Below are 6,493 nucleotides of genomic sequence, written 5' to 3' on the forward strand. Positions count from 1 at the left end.
AGGTACGCCTGGTGCTGCTTCTGGCATAATCATCTACACTCCTCATTGAACCAGGGTTGATCCCCTGGCTTGTTGGTAATGGTAGAGAGAGGAATTGCCGGGCCATGAGGTTACAGATTGTGCTGGAATGCAATTCTGCTGCTGCTAATGGCCCACAGCGCCTCATGGATTCTCCAATTTTGTGCTGCTAGATCTTTTCTGAATCTATCCCATTTAGCACGGTGATAGTGCCACACAACACGACGGATGGTGTCCTCACTGCGAAGATGGGACTTCATCTCCACGAGGACTGTGCGGTGGTCACTCCTACCAATGCTGTCATGGACAGATGCATCTGCGACAGGTAGATTGGTGAGGACGAGGTCAAGTCGGTTTTTCCCTCGTGTTGGTTCACTCACCACCTGCTGCAGGCCCAGTCTGGCAGTTATGTCCTTCAGGACTCGGCCAGCTCGGTCAGCAGCGGTGCTACCGAGCCACTCTTGGTGATGGACATTGAAGTTCCCCACCCAGAGTACATTCTGTGCCCTTCCTACCCTCAGTGCTTCCTCCAAGTGGTGTTCAATATGGAGGAGGGCTGATTCATCAGCCGTGGGAGGGCGGTGGGTGGTAATCAGTGGGAGATTTCCTTGTCCCAGGTTTAACCTGATGTAATGAGATTTCATGGGGTCCAGAGTCAATGTTGAGGACTCCCAGGGCCACTCCCTCCTGACTGTTTATCACTGTAACACCACCTCTGGTCGGTCTGTCCTGCCGTTGGGACATGACCTACCCAGGGATGGTGATGGAAGAGTCTGGGACGTTGGCTGAAAGGTATGATTCTGTGAGTATGGCTATGTCAGGCTGTTGCTTAACTAATCTGTGGGACAGCTCTCCCAATTTTGGCACAAGTTCCCAGATGTTCGTGAGGAGGACCTTGCAGGGTCGACTGGGCTTGGTTTGCCTTTATCGTGTCTGGTCCCTAGTGGTCCGATGCTGGGTGGTCTGTCCGGTTTTATTCTTATGACTTTTTTTAAGTGAGATTTTACAACTTAGTAGCTTGCTAGGCCATTTCAGAGGGCAATTAAGAATCAACCACATTGCTGTGGGTCTGGAGTCTCGTATAGGCCAGACTGGGTAAGGACAGCAGGTTTCCTTCCCTAAAGGACATTAGTGAACCAGATGGGTTTTTACGACAATCCGGTCATTTCATGGCCACCATTACTGATGCTAGTTTTTTTTTCATTCCAGATTTAAATTTTTTAAAAAATTAATTGAGTTTAAATTCCTCAGCTGCTGTGGCGGGATTTGAACTCATGACTCCTTATTAGCCCAGGCCAGTCTAGGCTCCTGAGATTTTGGTCTTGGAATCCTTAGTTAAGGCCTCTTGTTTGTGTCACCTCTGGGGAGAGAGAGATGTCTCCTCAAATTTGCCCACCAGCTTATCCTGCTCCCTGCTGCTCTGTGCTCCAGCCAGTATTTTCCACTGTGTCAGTAACACCACCTCCCTTAATCGGTGTATCTGAGCTGTTGCTTGAGTAAAGATCAGGTACAGCAAGGGTCTTTCTGGAGGCACCAGGCAGCTCAGATGTTTCTTTCTCTAAGCATTCAGCACCTTTGAGGAATGCAAAGGACAACCTACTGACTTGTGCATCACGAGATATGACTGAGAAATAGCTGCCGGCCCTTCCCACCATCAAAATATCAGCTGACATCAAAAACCCACAGCTCTGTAAATACTCCATCCTATTATCAGCCACAACTGAAGTCTCTCCTCCATCCCGCACTGGCTCTTGATGTATCTGTTCAAGAATTGCAGATCTTGCTTCCTCCTTTGTCTGCTGAGGGGCCTGATGTTAGCCATTCCTCTACCCTTGGTTGTCCTTTGCCTCTGATTGTGCACGTTTCTCTATTGGGTTCACACATGGTACAGACTATTTTGCAATGTGTTTCCACTCAGGTATCCGCAGACATTCCCTTGCAAACATGCCAGCATGACCCTGTGGAGATGAGCCATCCTTCCAGCAGCATGCCACCACCTGAATGGGTGCTTGTTCCTTCATTCACCTTGGCCAGCCTGCTGATGGCTTTAAAATCTTTCCAGCACTAAGTTTCTAATTGTGGGGTTGTGGACTTGCTACAGTCCCACCCCAGATACTACCTCCATCCAAACCGCCTACTCCCCTTTAACTGGGGCATAACTCCCTGGGTGCCAAGGAGCTTTTGCCTTCTGGCCCTAATCTCTGCCAGAAATTTCTCTTACCAATGTTCAAGTCTCATTTCTCCTTCCTGTTGAACCTTAGTTCCTGTGGAGACTTCAGCCTTTCAACAGCTGCATCTTGCCCCAATTTCCCTCTTTCCCAGCAGCGGTGATGCAGTCAGGGATTGGTTTCTCACTGGAATCCTCAGTGAGCCCTCCCCGAATATACAACCAGCTGCTGGTGGGATTGCGTGGGTAGGCATAAGTCCCACCCTGCCATTCAGCAGCATCGTCAGGGAAATCCCCCATTCCTAGAATTTTGACACTTACATAATTCCTACAATTATGACTTGGGTTGATATGTCACCCCGACTGACAAAGCGCCAATCAATGATGCTGCACTGACAGACCCAGCACCTAAACTGACACCTCCAGCAGGCAAAGCACCCAAGTTGTCAATGCATCAAAGACCATATAAACTCCGATGATCTGGAAAACTGCCTCAACTGGCCCTGGTTCAGGGAAGTACTGACCCAGCTACTCAAATGGACACCTGAAGTTCAACCAGAGCTGTAAACACCCAAACTTTATTAAACCATCCCAAGCCAACAGAAGCTGACCCTGCTCCCTGAGGATACAAAGCACTGCCGGCTGTCAGAGCTCTCTGGAATGACACTCACTGGCATCCCATTGAATTACAACTTTCTCTTCCAGCACCAATCTAAACAAACTAGTCCTGCAAAACTTAGAAGGTATTCCAAAGCCATTAGCTGGAAACCACTCTCTCTCCACCACCGTGAAGCCCTTGTCCCCACTAAAATATTTCCCCATTATCGTCTAGCCTTGGCTCAGTGGTATCACTCTCACCTCTGAATTGGAAAGTTGTGGGTTCAAGCCCCACTCTAGAAACTTGATCCCATACGCTGTGCTGTCACCTCAATACAGTACTAAGGGAGTGCTGCACTGTAGGAGGTGCCATCTTTTGAATGAGACATTAAAACGAGGCTCTGCCTATCCTTTCAGCTGGATGCAAAAGATCCCCAAGGCACTATTCAAAGAAGGGCTGGGGAGCTCTCCAATATTTACCCTTCAATCAACATCATGAAAACAGATTATCTGGCAATTATCACATTGCTGTTTTGGGAGCTTGCTGTGCAGAAATCATAGAATTACATAGAATTTACAGCACAGAAACAGCCCACGTGGCCCAACATGTCTATGCCGGTGTTTATGCTCCACATGAGCCTTCTCCCACTTTACTTCATCTCAACCTATCAACATATCCTTCTATCCCTTTCTCCCTCAGGTACATATATAACTTCCCCTTAAATGTATCTATTCTTCCTTTCTTTCCTTCCTTTTTAACTTCTTGGGGTACAAGAGGTAAGAATCAACCAAGACTGAAATACTTTTCTAAATAATTTTATTGACATTAGGACATGACAGCATTCCAGAAACAGATGACACACATTATACGGTTTGGGAGTTTAGAAAAAATAATGGCAGTAAAGACTCACAAATCCACAGGATCTGATGGTTTCCACCCCAGGGTTTTAAAGGAAGTAGGTGAGGAAATTGCAGATGCTTTACCCATGATCTTCCAAATCTCCCTAGATTCAGGAATTGTCCCTTTGGATTGGAAAATTGCAAATTTAACTCCATCATTTACAAAAGGTGAGAGATAGAAACCAGGAAATTATAGCCCTGTTCGTCTAACATCTGTTGTGGGGAAGTTATTAGAATCTATAATTAAGGACAATGTGATTGACCAGTTAAGAGAAAATTGAGCTGATAAGAGATAGCCAATGTGGATTTGCAAAGCTAGATCATGTCTAATGAACTTAATAGAATTTTTTGAGGATGTAACTAAAGTAGTAGACAGGGGAAATGACTATGGATGTGGTTTATATGGACTTCCAGAAGGTATTTGATAAGGTTCCACATAAGAGACAGTTAGCTAAAATTAAAGCTTATGGAATTGAAGGCAAATTATTGACCTGGTTAGGAGATCGGTTAGGTGGTAGAAGACAGAGAGTAGGGATAATGGATGTGTACTTGAATTAGAAGGAAGTGACTAGTGCCTTCCCACAAGGATCTGTGCTGGGGCCTCAACTATTCACTGTATTTATTAAGGACTTAGATAACACGATAGAGAGACATATATCCAAGTTTGCTGATGACATAAAGATTGGTGGTATAGTAAGTAGTGTAGATGGGAGCAGAAATTACAAAGAGACATTGATAGATTAATTGAGTGGGCAGATCGATTTCAACACAGGTAAGTGTGAGATCATCCATTTTGGACCAATAAAGGATAGATCAGACTATTTTTTAAATGATGAAAAGCTGGGAACAGTGGCGGTCCAAAGACATTTAGGGGTCCATGTACACAGGTCACTAAAATGTGGTAGTCAGGCACGAAAAATAATTATAAAAGCTAATAAAATGTTAGCCTTTATAACTAGAGGGCTAGAATATAAAGGGGAAGAGGTTTTGCTATAGCTATACAAAGCCCTGGTTAGACCACATCTGGAGTACTGTGTACAGTTCTGGACCATAGAAATGATATATAGGCCTAGGACGGAGTACAGGGCAGATTCACCAGATGTTACCAGGGCTCCAAGGGTTAGATTATGAGGAGACATTACATAAACCAGGCTTGTATTCCCTGGAATATAGAAGGTTAAGGGGTGATTTGATTGAAGTTTTTAGAATTTTGAAAGGAATTGATAGGGTAGATAGAGATAAACTTTTTCCTTTGGTGGGGGATTCTCGGACAAGGGGATAAAACCTTAAAATCAGAGCCAGGCCATTCAGTAGATAAGTAAGGAAACACTTCATGCAAAGCGTGGTAGAAGTGTGGAATTCTCTCCCACAAAAAGCAGTAGATGCTAGCTCAATTAATAATTTTAAATCTGAGATCGATAGATTTTTGCTAGCCAGTATGGAAGGATACTGAGAGGTATAGAGGAACAGAGGGACCTTGGAGTCCATGTCCACAGATCCCTGAAGGTAGCAGGGCAGGTAAATAAGGTGGTTAAGAAGACATATGGGATGCTTTCCTTTATTAGCCGAGGTAAAGAATATAAGAGCAGGGAGGTTTTGGTTACAGTGTACAGTTAGGTCACAGTGTACAGTTCGGGTCAGCACATTACAGGAAGGATGTAATTGCACTAGAGAGGGTACCGAGGAGATTTATGAGGGTGTTGCCAGGACTGTAGAATTTTAGCTATGAGGAAAGATTGGATAGGCTTGGGTTGTTTTCTTTGGAACAGAGGAGGCTCAGGGGATATGTAATTGAGGTGTATAAAATTATGAGGAGCCTAGGTAGAGTGGATAGGAAGGACCTATTTCCATTAGCAGAGGGATCAATAATCAAGGGACATAGATTTAAAGTATTTGGTAGAAGGATTAGAGGGCAGCTGAGGAAAACAATTTTCACCCAGCGGGTGGTAGGGGTCTGGAACTCACTGCCTGAAAGGGTGGTAGAGGCAGAAACCCTCATTGCATTAAAAAGGTGCTTTGATATGCACTTAAAGTGTTGTAACCTACAAGTGTACGGACCAAGAGCTGGAAAGTGGGACTTGGCTGGATAGTTCTTTTTTGGCTGGCACAGGCTCGATGGGCTGAATGGCCTCCTTCTGTGCCACAAATTTCTATGATTCTATGATTCTAAGGGCATTAAGGGATATGGAGGCAAGACGGGTGGATACAGTTAGGATCAAGATCAACCACGATCTCACTGAATGGTGGAACGGGCTCGATGGGCTGAATGGCCTAGTTGAAACTCAGAATGATCAATTCGTCCATTCTGGGAGACTGAGGAGTTAATTCTTCATCGACTTTTTCTTAGAACTGTTTCCTCTCTCTCTGAAATCACTGTAAAAATAACTGTTTTTATACCTTTGTGCTGCTACCAGAATAGCCTGCTGGTGATTTTCCTCTCTCTCACTTTCTCATGGCTTCAGAAGACAGCTGTCTTTGTAATGCTTTTCTTGTCTCACCTATCCTTCAAAAGTACAGCAAGTGAACCATGTCCTGACCCTGTAGCCTACTAAGGCTCCAGACAAATACTTTTCTCTAAACATCATGGACAGTAAGCAAAGACCATCATGCACTCTGCTTTTGGCCAAGTTGAACCAAATTATATTCTGTTACCAAGTAATCCAGGGGTTCAGGACCATCCCTTTCGTCTTCCTTAAAAACAGGTATTGAAAGTCCATATTGAAAAGTGCAAAATCCTTCACTTCCTTCCTTCTCCTGGTTTGGCGCCCATCTTCACTCCTTCAAGCCCAAGGGGCATAGGCCTGGGTGTAT

Source organism: Heptranchias perlo, chromosome 16 (assembly GCF_035084215.1).
Source record: "Heptranchias perlo isolate sHepPer1 chromosome 16, sHepPer1.hap1, whole genome shotgun sequence".
NCBI lineage: Eukaryota > Metazoa > Chordata > Chondrichthyes > Hexanchiformes > Hexanchidae > Heptranchias > Heptranchias perlo.